This window comes from Cryptomeria japonica, chromosome 11 (assembly GCF_030272615.1).
Source record: "Cryptomeria japonica chromosome 11, Sugi_1.0, whole genome shotgun sequence".
Lineage (NCBI taxonomy): Eukaryota > Viridiplantae > Streptophyta > Pinopsida > Cupressales > Cupressaceae > Cryptomeria > Cryptomeria japonica.
Window position 1 is genome coordinate 570129644 of NC_081415.1, and position 15524 is coordinate 570145167.

A 15524-nucleotide genomic window follows, 5' to 3' on the forward strand; every position below is an offset into this window, starting at 1 on the left:
TCACATACTTATTGCAGAAGTATTATTTGACTGTGGGTAGGCTTCCCACCATGGTTTTTTCCTTTATCGGGTTTTCTATGTACAAATCTTGGTGTTGTGTGGATGGGTTTTATTCTGTGATTATTGTTTATGCTTAATTGGTTAATTGTTATTTCGGCATTAATATTTTGGGTTCTGGTATTAAAGTTTTAATTGCTGAATGTTCCCATAATATGAGACAAATGATTCACCCCCCCTCTCAGTTGTCTTTCGGTTATCTAAACTATCTAACAAATGGTTTTCAGATTTTTGGTCCTCTCTACAGAAAGCTTAACCATTTGGGGAAGATCCTATGATGACTATCAGTTCAAGTTCATCTAGTTCTTCTAAAGATATCTTTCGATGGGATATTCCGAGGCTTGATGGAACAAATTACACAATATGCAAGATTTAGATGGAGACTCATTTGAGATATCTTGGCAAGGAGATTTGGGAGATCACACTGAATGGTGTCACACCCTATAATCTAAGATCTGAGAATCCTCCTCTGTTAAACCTCGACAAGGAGCTTGAGAATGATTGTAGAGAAAGAGAATCCCTCTTGTGTGCACTTTCTGATCAAAAAATAATGGGATTAACCAAAAAATCATCTGGAAAGGCTATACGGGATAAGTTGGAGACTCAATGAAGGTGACCCTATAGTGAAGATTGCTAAACTTGATGGTTACTGGGTGAGATATGAAAACCTGAAGATGGAAGAAGATGAAAGGATTATTGCATTCATGGAAAGGGTAAATGAGATTGTTATGGGAATTCAATGTTGTGGTGGAACTCTGAGCCAAGATGAAATTGTTTCTAAAGTCTTGAGAGCCCTACCACCAACTTACAAAATGAAGGCTATTTCTATTAATGAGTTGAGAACAATAGCTAATACATCTGTCAACAGAGATACCTTGGTTAGGAAACTATTTGCTTTTGAGCTTGAGGAATTTGGACCCTCTGGAGCTGTAAAGACTGAACCCGCTTTTCATGCATCTACATCTACAACCGGTAAATAAGAATGAAAATCTTTATATGCAAAGAAGTTAGAATATATAAAGAAAGAAGATGATAAGTTTGAGAAAATTGAAGCACTATTTGCTAGAAGAGTACCAAAAGGACCGGTAGGAAGTAAGTATGGAGGAAAAGTACCTTTTAAATGTTTTGCATTTAATGGATTTGTCATTTTGCATCTAGATGTCCTAAAAGGAATTCAAGATTTGAATAAAGAGTTAAAAGATCATTTAATCCTAACCCCGCATATCAGAACAAATATAAGTAAAAGAAAAATAGAGACAAATCATGATACATAGTAGATGAGGAAAGCATTACTGATTCAGATGATGAACTGGTAGAAGACTCTGCTAGTGGATCTGGAAATGGGAAGGAATGGGTGTTCCTGGCTATCAAGGAAGATGATCCGACACTGGAAGAGAATGTACCTGAAGAGAAGTCACTTGCTGCTAAAATTGAAGATAAGGATGAATGGGTAATTGATAGTGGTTGTTCACATCATATGACTGGAGATAAAGGGAAGTTTCTATCTTTGCAAGAATTTGATGGTGGACTAGTTAGATTTGGAGATGACAAGGCATGTATGATAAAAGAAAAATGAACTATATCATTAGATGGTAATAACAATACTGACAATGTTTATTATGTTGAAGGTTTGAAGCATAATATTTTGAGTGTAGGACAATTGGTAGATAAGGATTTCAATTATAGTTCAAGGATGGAAAATGCAAAATCATTAACAAATCTAGCTTGGAGATTGCAACCGATACACAGACAAAAGGTAATATATTTCACTTAAACTCTGGTGAGAAGAAATGTTTGATTACACAAATTGATGATAGTTGTCTATGGCATAATAGGCTGTGTCATGTGAATTTTGATTGTATTGTGAATATCGGTTCAACTAAGGCAGCTAGGGATATACCTAAGATTATGAAGCCCTATATCCCAATATGTAAAGAATGTCAAATGGGTAAATAGGTCATAACCTCTTTTAGGAGTATACAAGATAAATCAAATGCTATTCTTGATCTTATTCATAGTGATTTATGTGGCCCTGCTAGAGTTAAAAGTTTTCATGGTGATAGATATTTCATGCTAATCATTGATGATTATTCTAGAATGATGTGGGTTACTTTTTTGAGAGAAAAATATGAAGCATTTGAAAAGTTTAAAATGTTTAAGGCTAAGGTGGAAGCTGAGACATGATTGAAGATTAAATGTTTGAGATCAGATCATGGTGGAGAATTCACGTCCGATGAGTTTATTAACTTTTGTGACAAGCATGGTATAAGAAGACAATTTTCTACTCCCCGGACACCTCAACAAAATGGAGTTGTGGAAAGAAAGAACAAAACTATCTTGGATGTTGCTAGAATAATGATGATGGAAGCTAATCTACCTCATATCTACTGGAGAGAATCAGTGAGTACATCAGTTTATACATTCAACAGAGTACATATCAAAGGGGAAACCGGTAAAACACATTATGAATTATGGTTTGGCAATACACCTACAGTTAAGTATTTCAGAATTTTTGGTAGTAAATGTTATATCAGGAGAGATGATACTATTGGGAAATTTGATCCTAGATGCGATGAAGACATATTTCCTGGTTATTCTAATGAAATCAAAGCATATAAATGTTATAACAAGAGATTGCAGAGAATTGTGGAGAGTGCTAATGTCAAAGTAGATGAGTTGAACAAAAGTCAAATCAAAGTTTACGAGAAGGAACCGGCAATGGAAATGATTATATCTGAACTGGTAGCACTTTTATCGGAATAGAGAGTTGAACCAGTTACTCTGGTAACATTAGAGAATTCTACAATAACTAAAGAACAGGAAAGAGGAATAGAATGTTAGAAGACTCCTAGGTATGTGAGATTGAATCATTCTGAAGATCAAATCATTGGGGATAAGAGCAATGTAGTGATGACAAGAAGAAGACTGACAACTAATGAGGTATGTTTAATTTCACAAGTTGAACCGGTATCAGTAATTGAAGTATGTAAAGATGAACATTGGTTGAAAGCCATGGAAGAATAATTAGATCAGATTGAGAAAAATAACACATGGACTTTGGTTCCTTGGCCTAAAAATAAAAATGTTATTGGAACTAAATGGGTTTTGAGGAATAAATAGAATGAGGATGGTCAAGTTATAAGGAATAAGGCTAGATTGGTTTGTAAAGGATATTCTCAGAAGGAAGGAATTGATTATGGAGAGACTTTTGCACATGTAGCTAGGATTGAAGCTGTAAGATTATTTCTTGCCTATGTTGCTTATAAAAAACTACAAGGTTTATCAGATGGATGTTAAATGTGCATTCTTGAATGGGGATCTTGATGAGAAAGTTTATATTGAGCAACCTGATGGTTTTTCAGTATCACATGATATAGATATGGTTTGCAGGTTAAGGAAAGCTTTATATGGATTAAAACAAGCACCCAAAGCTTGGTATGCAAGGTTGGATAAATATCTTTTGAAGCTTGATTTTACTAAAGGTAGTGCTAACAATAATTTATATTATAAAATCACTGATGATGATATACTGATTGTTGAAGTATTTGTTCATGACATTATTTTTGGAGGTGAAGGTAAATTATGCATAGATTTTTCTAAAAATATGGAGAAAGAATTTGAGATGTCTATGATTGGTGAGATGAAATTTTTCTTAGGTTTGTAGATTACTCAGACTGACAAAGGCATTTTCATATGTCAAACTAAATATGCTAAGGAATTGCTGAAGAAATTTGGTATGAGAGATTCTAAACCGGTAAGTACTCCTATGGTTACAAGTGAGAAATTGACAAGAAAAGATGTTTCTGCACCGGTAAATCCTACAAGATACAAATCTATGATTGGATGTCTATTTTATTTGACTCAGAAGAGGCCTGATATTATGAATGTTGTTTATATTGTTTCAAGATTTCAGAGTGACCCTAGAGAAAATCATTAGATGGTGGTGAAAGGATTTTAGATACTTGCAAGGTACATTAGAATATGGCTTGTGGTACCCTAAGGATGATAAAGTTACTTTATGTGCATATATAAATGCTGATTGGACTGGAGATGTTTATGACCGAAAAAGCACTTCCGGTGGAGCTTTCTTTCTTGGAAAGAAGTTGGTTTCATGGATTAACAAGAAATACTCATGTACTTCTCTATCTACTATTGAAGTTGAGTATGTTTCTACTACTACTAACTGTACACAAGTGTTATGGATGAAGCAAATGTTGAAGGATATAAAGGTGGATTGTGATGCACTGATAGTTATTCACTATGATAACTTTGCTGCTATTGATATATCAAAGAATCCGGTATTTCATTCTAAGACAAAGGACATATCTATCAAGTATAACTTTTTGAAGGAGAAGGTGGAAGAAAATGAAGTTAGACTGGTTTATGTGAACACTAAAGAGTAGATTGCAGATATTTTCACTAAACCTTTATCCAAGGAATCATTTGAGTACCTAAGAGATAGATGCGGTTTGACATCAGTTCAACATGCACTATCTGAGATACTATTGATTTTGACACTGATGTGGGATGCTACTACTCAAGGGGAGTAGTCATCTTTGAGATTCAGAGGCTTATGTTTTTGCTTTGATATTTTTTTCAGATTTCTGGCATTGATGTCAAAGGGGGAGAGATATTGATGTGAAAAAGTTAAAGAAAGAAAAAGAAAAGTCACAGGGGGAGAGATATGAAAAGTAAAAGGGAGAGATTTATTCAGAGCTATATGTGGGTGATTGTTGGTTGTCTTCCATAGGGGGAGATTTGTTTGGCATTTCTTGGTACTTAGATGTTTTTCACATCTAGTGTTACCATCAATGCCAAAGAGGGAGATTGTTGGCCATTTGGTGGAATTAATTATGTGTTGCATTGATGTTTTGTCATTGATGTCAACACTAGTTGTTTGGATGATTTATCGACACCCTTCTGGTCCCGCTAGGTTAAGTGGTTTCTGGTTAACTTGGATCCGGTATGATTCGACAGGCTCTAGTATAGTCTAGTGATGGAATTGGCTTGTTCATGATACTTATACATATATTTGGTCAGTTGGTTTTAGTCTGGTGATTGGATGCTATCCTGCTTGCTTAGAAGATTGGTTTCTGGTTTCAGCGAGGGTTTCACCGATAGAGCTTTTGATGGAGATCTTTGATGAATTGTATAAGTGGTGTTGGTGCAGCTTCTGGTGGAGTTTCAGGATGCTGTTGGTGATCATGTTCAATACTTGGCGAATGGAGATCATTTCTATAGCGTGTGGACCTACACTTGGTCTCAGTTGATCTAGGTTATGGATCAACATTAATGAAATGTGTGGAAATGACCTATTGATGTATTTTGGGGATGTCTTATGTGTTGATATTGTTTAGTCTAAGGCCGACATGGTTTGTAATTATGTAATCGGTTTATTGTCTGGTGGCCGACCTGATAGTTTATGGTCGAGGGGTTTGTATATATAGATGTAAGATCTCATTGTAGGTCATCATGGTTAATGTAAGAGGTCATGGTCAAGGAATGCAATGTGCAAATAATGTAATATCATCCAGACAGAGGAGTTGGTCGATCATTGGAGATCAAATTGGGCTTATGTAAGAGGATTTTGTCCTTCAGTATTGAGCTTAACTGGAACTGTACTCAGGCATAGGAGATGCTATCTTTTGCAGTTCAACACTTCTTCAGATTGTAGTCTGGATTTCTATGTAGTCAGTGAGGCTCCTTTTGTGATGAGCAGTGTGCTCTAGGCTGTTGGCCTTCTTGCAAGTGCAGGCCCCTTCATTGTAATTCACATACTTACTACAAAAGTATTATTTGACTGTGGGTAGGCTTCCCACCATGGCTTTTCACTTTACCGGGTTTTCCACATACAAATCTTGGTGTTGTGTGGATGAATTTTATTATGTGATTATTGTTTATGCTTAATTGGTTAATTGTTATTTTGATATTAATGTTTTGGGTTCCGGTATTAAAGTTTTAATTGCTGAATGTTCCTGTAATTTGAGACAACTGATTCACCCCCCCTTCCCTCTCAGTTGTCTTCCAGTTATCTGAATTGTCTAACAACACACACACACACACACACACACACACACACACACGTATGTATGTATGTGTGCATGCGTACGCGCGCGCACACGATTTACTCTTATTAGATATAGGTTATATAATGATTGAACTTAAATAATGAGTTTTGATCCACCTTAGTTTTCTAATTTGATATCTTAGGTACAACCTGAAAAATCATTATTGTTTAGGTTTTATTAGGCCAATGTTATTTATCTATAGTTATGGTACATGGATTATTTATTTGGCGTGCTTTCAAATATATGATAGTTTTCTTGAAAAGGGGTTGAAATTTTTTACAATAATAATAAAATCAAGATTTAGAATAGCTTCCAATGTCATGAGTAGAATTGCAGCACATAGCAATATATGTTATATACTCTTAGTTCAAATTCATTATAATAAATCATAACTTTTCATTTCATAGATATAAGATTTTTTTTTTGGTAATTAGCATTTATTATTTAATCAAATCAATTCATAATAGGTGGTTACTATGAGCTGAAGGTCCTAAAACCATAAAAATATTATGAACACATGAGATATTTTTTTACAAGCTCTTCTAGGATATGATCCCACAACCTAGATTACCGTACTCTTGTAAAACTACTATTTATCATTTTTTTAGGATGCTTTTGGAAATAAGCAAATTTTTTATGGAGCTTTCAATACACAAAGTATTACTTTTTGAATACAACGCTCAATCATGAGGATGACACATTTAAGGTGCCATATGCAATTGTACATGCAACCAACTCCTTCCAAATGTAATTGTACCTCGAAAGGTGACTACATTCCATGTAGACTCAATAAGGAAATAGAAACTGCATCCTTGCATAACTCAACTTGTAATAGAAACTCCCAAACTTGACCTTCCAATTAAACTTCGACTTCCTACAAATAGGATTTTGTCATAGTTAACACACAGGTCAGTGCAAGAAGATGAGTCCACTTTTTGGCCAAAAAGTGGAAGTGTTTTTCTTGATTTTTAGGTTTTGTCTCATTTGAGCTTAAATTTTGAAACACTTGGAGATTGAATCTTGGAAAAAGACGGTAATATAAAAGATAGCCCTCTGAGTCTACTTTCCAAATATGTAATTGATTTTAATACCCACATAATAAAAAATAGCTTTTTGAATGGATTTTTAAAAACTATATTTTAAAAATTCCTATTTCAGGACCATACCATGCATGTGTATGACCCACACTTTTTGACACAATTAAAATTATTTTCTCAAACCGTTTTGGGAAATGGTTTGTAACACCCTGAATATTGATGAGCATATTTTTCTGTATTTTTTTTCAAAATATATTTTTTAATTAATTTATAATACCGTAATTATCTTTTTAAAAATTTGATGTGTACGACCCACATAGTTTGACGTAAACTTAATATTTTTTTATTTTTTTTTAAATAGAAAAGAATTTTGTGTAGATTGATGACATATAAATTTTTTTTCAAAATTCATTAAAATAAAAAAAGTTATTAAAGTAACAAAATTAGTTAATATTTCAAGTTTATGGACTCGATTTAGTATAAATTAAATGAAAAATAGTTAAAATAAATAATTTTTAAATAAATTTACATATTTAGAATCTAGATAGTATAATATGAAATGGGTTTTAATTTTATAAATATTATCTAATTAGAGGCACATAAACTATTTCAAAAGTTCATATTTGTGCTTTCATTCATGGAGATTAGAATTTGCAGGGCCATGTCTCAGGTGTGGCCATCCCAAGCCTATCTTGGACCTAATCCCAAGGCAAGTGGTGTGTTGTGGAATCAACTTCCTCAAAATGGGGGCCTGTTCTTAAAATTACCATTACTATCAAAAAATGACAAAATGCACCCCAAAAAAATGGGTAAAATCGGATTTAAAAACGGGGGCCCATTTTTTAAAAAAGGGACCCTGTTTCATTTTCAAACGGGCCACCGTTTGAGGACAAAACACGCATCTGCTTAGTTTCACCTCGGGCCCCCGTTACTTTTTTCCTCGGGGGCCCGAAGCAAATACGGGTCCCTATTTTTTGAAAACAGGCCCCCATTTCTTAGAGTGCGTTTTCCAATGCATAGACTTCCACCAATTTGTGACCCATTACCTTGCACTTACCCACATGAATGCCAAGACATGTCACCAAAGCACACATTTGAGAATTTTTTACAAACACCTCTCTCCAAAAGAACATCCAAGTGACAAGTGGAACTCTATCATGCTCTCCTCACTATGCATGTAGGAATATCCTCCCATATAGGTTCCAAAAATTTATATGACAACTATTAAGTTAGCAATTAGGACATGATGAAATATTTACATCAAATATCATCCAAATATTAATGCTATTACTCTCAAGGGTTGATAAACCTCAATTCCAACAAATTTGATGTATGAGACCCTTAAGTGGTGGATGCTTACAAGGATAATCATTTCTTATTTAATCTATATTATGCTACAAAGTGTATAAAGGTCAAATCTCCCCTTTTGAATCAAACCTATATCTCTTGTATTATGTACAAACAAGTCCATCATTTTGGCCATAGAGTACTAGACAAACTTGTATGCAATCCCTACTAAATATTATAGCCAAATCCTCTCTTCATCCTTATAGAAGACAATAGTAAATGAATAACTTTACATCTTTTGTCAGACTTCTTAAATATTAGATTCAACGATTGATCCATTCCACACTCTAATTCTTACACCTCTAAAAGAAAATCTTATAATAGTAACCCTCTACATCCCCAATATCTATTTTCTCATTAATATTAGATACCTTATTACAAACTTGTGTTATGATAGAAATGTTGGCATATGATGAAGCGATGATAATGTATGTTGTCATTGATGTCAATAAGTGCTCAAGCAGGTGAACCGGTATGCACTAGTATGAATATTGGAAGTGGTTATGGTCAATCGAGATGGAGTGGACCAGTGTCGGGGTTCACTAAGTGTGACTACCGGTTGGTAGTCTCAATTCAGCTCTAGGGTTTCAAGTTTGGCTTGTGCATTGCAACTGATGATGTTTTGTGATGAGTTAGCTAAGAATAAGGATAAGGATTAAGATGCCATGTCAACTATGTGCACATGAAGGATTTCTTCGATGATCTTGCACGTGGAGATCGAATGCATTGAATGTCTACCTCGAGAATGTGTATTTTTCTTAGAGGTGTGCGAAAAGCGCGTGATGGGTTACTGTTTTCCAGTTGCAGTGAAGATTGGACAATGTAAAGTGACTTGAGATCTATTTTAGATCGTTTCATTCTATATAATGTATTTGACAGTCAGGATTGAACCACTTCTAATTGTAAAGCTAAAATTTTTAGGGTTTAGGGTTTATGCTACCGACCTAATTATTGTCTATAAGGTCGATGAGTTTTGTTACTGTAGGTGTTGGCAAAAGTTGTGTTTGTGCCCACATGTTGGAGATTTGATACTTGCCAAACCAGAGTGAGGAATCTGCAAAGTGTGATTGCAGAAGAGAGGAACTGAAAAGGATTTGCCTTAGCAAGGAGTGCTATTATCAGATCGGAGTTTTACCTGTTGTCTTCTAACCATTTCAACAGAAGGTAAATCCCTTTACTGGGTAGCTCTAATAGGCTTTGTTGTAAATCCTCTAACCAGGTGGCTCAAGTTCATTGAGTTATTTAAATCCTCTAGCGAGGTAACCTTTAAAATGGTTTCAACCTTTAACAGGGTATATAGCCATCCCTTAACCAGGTGATCTCTATCAGGATTGGTTCCTAACAAAACCTTTATTGTAAAGTCTTTAACCGGACTAGGCTCCTAACATAGCAGACTTCAAAATAGTTCACAAACAAGCTTGCAGGTATTAATCCCCACCGTGGTTTTTCCCATTTGAGTTTCCATGTGAAAAATATGTGTGTTATGGGTTGTGAGTTTTTCATGTGATGATTGAGTAGTTTTTGATTAGGTTGAATATGCATGTAGTGCTAAGTGGTTGTGGTATTATTGATACAACTCATGCATGACTAAACTGGTAAAGTAGCTATCAAGATATGAGATCTATTGAATGTTGTTTGAAGTACTTTTGTTTAACCGGTTTAGTTGTCTAAAGTATTTCTGTTTAATCGGTACTGCTATGGTTAAGTACTGCAGGGTGAACTCACAATACTGGTTCCCACTTTTTGACCAACTTTAATACTTAGATGAATATTTTGAAAAAAACCTTCACTTTTCGACACCTATAACTTTAAAACCATTAAGAATTTGAAGATGATATAAAGTAGTAATTTTTAACATCTTGTTTGTAGATTCTAAATATATTTTTTTCAAATTTGTTTGAATAAAATTTTATTTATTTTTCCATCTCCCTCAAAAAGTATTTTTTTACAGCAAACAACATTTTTAAAGAGTGATGTGTATCCCAAAACGCATAATTTTTTTTCTATAAATGATAAAAACTTAATTCTTTTGAATTTTGGTTTGTAATATCAATACCCAGGGCATGCAATTGGTTTGATAGTGATATGTTGAATATTTTTCATTTTATTGAGTTTTGAAGTTTGACTAATTATAATTTAGATATAGGTGTACATTTGAACACATGACTTGTTCTATATATATCAAAATTAAGTTTTTCTTTTTTTTGTTAGAAAGAAAACATCAATACTTGGTGCATAGATATTTTTCAGAATTTTTTTGAATTAGTTTACTATTTTTCCCAATGCATTGAACAAAGAAGTTCATGTTCGGTGAAAAACCTACATTCATAAGAAATAAAATAAAAATATATTAATGAAATTAAATATATTAAAAGTTATACTATTTGGAAATCTTATAATAAGGACTGAATACTTTAAAAACAACAACTTTTAAATGAATTAATTCGACCCCCCAAAAGCTAATGTAAAACTAGTTTTTTTATCAGCATTTGATAGATGCAAAGGAGACTCCATTGCAAGTATGATTTAGAAGTAGAGAGGCTCTATCCAATAAATTTTGATCTAAGAGCCTTTGATTTAACTCTCTTCAATTAATTACTTAAAATGGGACCTCTTAAAGCTTAAATCATTATATTTTCTAAAAAATGTATGATTTCAGCAAAAATCAGGACGTGCCAAAAAGTGGGAACCAACTTTGTGAGTTCACCCCGTAATATATGAAAACTGGTTATCTATTTTGATTTGTCAAAGTATTTGAGCAAGTTTTGTGTGTACTGATTCAGCCCCCCCTCTTAGTACCAGTTAGGACCTTAGTAGTTCATCATTATTCATCAATTAGTATTAGAGCTCATCCAGGTCCTCGGTGATATAAGCTTAAACCCTTGAGGCAAAAGATCGTGTTTCAACGATGAAGAGGGAAGGTCCTAAGTTCAACAAGGACAACTTTACAATATGGAAGGACATGATGAAGATATACATCAGGAGTTTGGGTGCACAACACTGGAGCTATGTTGAGAATGCCTATGTAATCCCCACTGACACTCTAACCAATGATCATAAAAGAGAGATACAAGAAAATGGGCAAGTCATGGAAGCCCTTATCAATAGCTTGTCCGATGTAGAGTTCATTGATGTACAAGATAAGGACAATCTGAAATATGTGTGGGACAAATGGAATCCATTTATGACGGTGATGAACATGTCAAGCAGGCTAAGGAAGAAAGCCTTAGAGGAAAGTTTGAAGATATGGGGATGGTTTAAGGAGAGACCATTCAACAATATGGCATAAGAATCAAGATAGTGGTTGGAGAGATCAAAAGCACTGGTGGAACAATTGATGATGCTACTGTTGTCATTAAAGTTCTGAGATCACTTTTACCGGTCTATGCAATTAGGGTTGCCACTATTCAGGCTCTAAGGTCTATCGATAAAACCAAGTTATCTTTAGACTCTATTATTGCAAAGTTGACTGTATACGAACTGAATAAATATGATGGTAGTGTTTAGAAGATAGAGTTAGCCTTTAGAGCATCTGTTTCCTCCACACCGATCAGGAAAGGAAAAGAGGTCAGTACCAGTTATGAATCCAAGCCAAGTAGAGATATGGACGATGAGGAGATTCTGATGGAGTTTGAAGCTCTTCTTGCTAAGAGACTTTCAAAAGGCACCAGAAAATACAGAGGTAAGCTTCCTTTGAAGTATTTTTCTTGCAATGAGATACGACATATAGCTGTTAACTATCCTAACAATGTCAATAAGGATAAACCAGAGAGGTTTAGGAAGTATAAAGGAGTAGGTAGGAGAAATTATCTTGTTGCAGTGGATGAAGGTGTTACTGATGAGGAATCAAAGGATGAAGAGAATGAGGACATAGTGTTTGTGATTGTCAAGGAAGAGTTGTCTGACCAAAAATATCTTCTCTCACATATTGACAACTCTAACAAGTGGATCATTGATAGCGGGTGTTCTCACCACATGACCAGTGATCGAAGAAAGTTTATGTCTCTTGAAGAATATGATGGTGGTGTTATCTGGTTTGGCAACAATGCACCTTGCATGGTGAAAGGAAAAGGATCCATCTCACTAAATGGAAAGAGTAGTGCGGATGATGTCTACTGGGTGGAAGGCCTTAAGCACAACCTTTTGAGTGTTGCTCAACTGAACAACAAAAGACCCATTCTAGAGTTGAAAGGTGGAGTTTGCAGAATGATTGGAAAGAGAGGTGAACTTATTGCCATCGGTAAGAAGACCAAAGGAAACCTATTTCAGCTGAATACTAAGATTAGTCAGTGCCTGATGGCGAAATTTGATGACAACTAGATATGGCATAGGAGACTTTGTCATATAAATTTTGATAATATTGTAAAGGCTAGTAAGAGGATTACCTTTGCTGAACAAACCGGAGAATGCTTTGTGTGGAGAATGTCAACTTGGGAAGATGTCTTCCTCAACATTCAAAGGTAATTCCTTTTCAGCAGAGAACTTACTTGATCTAGTGCACACCGATCTGTGTGGTTCGATGAAAACTAGAAGTATTTAGGGAGATCGGTACTTCATGATTCTTATCAATGATTGCTCAAGAATGATGTGGGTCACATTCTTGAAAGACAAGTCTGAGGCATTTGGAAAGTTAAAAGCCTTTATAGCATTGGTGGAGAAGGAGAGCGATAGAAGGATAAAATGCTTAAGAACTGATCGGGGAGGTGAATTCACTTCTAATGAATTCAATAAGTACTATGAGGAGAATGGTATTAAGAGACAATTGTCTACCCCAAGGACACCACAATAGAATGACATAGTAGAAAGAAACAACAAGATTGTGGTTGAAGCGGCAAGAACTATGTTGATCCAAGGAAATGTAGCTCACACATTTTGGAGAGAAGTGGTGAGCATTGCAGTCTATACCATGAACCAGGTATTCATTAAGAAAGGCAAAGACAAAACCCCTTACGAGTACTAGAATGGGAGAACTCCTAATGTGAGTTATTTCAAAATGTTTGGGAGTAAATGCTATATCAGGAGAGGTGAGCACCTGAGTAAGTTTGATGCTAAGTGTGATGAAGGAATATTTTTGGGATATTCCACTAAAAGAAAAGCTCTCAAGTGCTACAATAGGAGGACTCAGAAGATTGTTGAGAGTATCAATGTTAGGGTTGATAAATCCCCTGAGAAGCCTGAGGAAACTGACAACAATCAAACAAAATATGAACTGGGTTTAGCCTTCTGGGAATTGGTTAAGAAAGAAACAAGTGACAAATATTGCAAAGACCTCAGTGTTTCTGTACCGATAGAAGCTTCAGTAGGTGAAGAAGAAGATGAAGCGGAAAAAGAAGAGAAAAAGAAAGCTAAACCAGCTACGGTCATTCCTAGGTATGTAAGACTACATCATGATCCAAAGAAAATCATAGGAGACAAAGATGCAGGAATACTTACAAGGAGAAAAGTGAGAAAATTCTTGCATGATTTCAAAATTTTAGCCTAAGATTGCTAGAGAGGCTCTTACCAATGAAGATTGGATAAAGGCAATGGAAGAGGAGCTGGACTAGATAGAGAAGAATGCAACATGGTTCTTGGTACCCAGACCGGAACACAAGAATGTCATAGGTACCAAATGGGTCTTTAGGAATACGCTGAATGAAGAAGGCATAGTGGTAAGGAACAAGGCAAGACTTGTATGCAAGGGATATGCTTAGGAAGAAGAAGAAGACTATGGAGAAACCTTTTCCCTAATGGTTAGACTGGAAGCTGTTTGAATGCTATTGGCATTTGCAACATTCAAGGGATTTAAGGTATTGTAGCGTCCTAAAATTGTGACACTTGCAATTTTGACCGCATTTGGGTCTTCACGATGGCGATGCAACACGGAACCTGAATGGAGACCCCAAAACCTGTTTATGACACCAAAAACTGCATTTTTCAAGCACCCTGGCCTGATCCTCCTTGCACCCTGCTGTCCCGGGAGGTGGGACCAGAGCGCCCAGCACCCTGGTCCTTCAGGACTAGGGCGCCCAGCGCCCTGATCCCCCAGGACCATGGCGCCCAGCGCCCTGGTCCCTGGCCCTATTTTGGGCCCGGTCTCCTATGGGACTTCGGGTCTTTTTGTTTGCAATTTGGAAAATAGCATTTCCTGGTCGGCCCAAGGTCAGAAAAATTAGTCTTTTAACCCTAATTGGCAAGTATAAAAACTACATTTCCTCTCCCATTTTGAGGAGGAAGGACATATGTGTACAAGAGGCAGAAACGACATTCAAGTATTCCTTCAAGCAATTGATCATTCTAAGTCTCCATTCAAGGCTAAGTATTGCATTCAAGACAAGGATTCAACCATTGAAGAGGAGATCACTTACAACACATTACATACTACAACATACAACATACAACATACAACAAACAACAACATCTATACCTTCGCATATAAGGATACAAACATCCTTACAACAAGGTACTAGTACTTGTTTTACATTACAGTCATTTACATTTACAACATTTCTCATTTCTTGGTTAATTCCAAAACCGAGGTTTGACCTAAGGGCAAACCCCTAATCCCTAACCCCCCAATCGTCTTCGCTTTTCTATGTGTAGGTTGCAGGTATGCGGCTGAAATTGAAGATCTGGAATCCTTGTGCAGAGACGAACAGATCCCCCTTCGTTTCGCGGATTTTTCGGAGGACCGTGTGCACGCCGGGCTCCATCGTCCCGTCAACTTTCGCTCAAATTTGCAGAACAGCATCGTCTCGACATTTTACTGCTAATTCTAGGTCCACAGCTTCATATCATATCCTTATCTCTATTTATAAGTGAATCTTTCTTGCTTCTACATGCATTCCTAGTTCAATCTTTCTATCTACATTCTTTACAAAAGAGGGTATCCTTGCTATCACAACCCTTGAAACTCATATAGAATCCAATCTTGTATTGCGTGGGATTGGATCTTGTGGGTTTCAACCCCTCTTTTGAATGTAAAGTCCCTCCTAAGTGAAAACCATCAACCCTAGTGACTCTCCCTTCTCTCTCC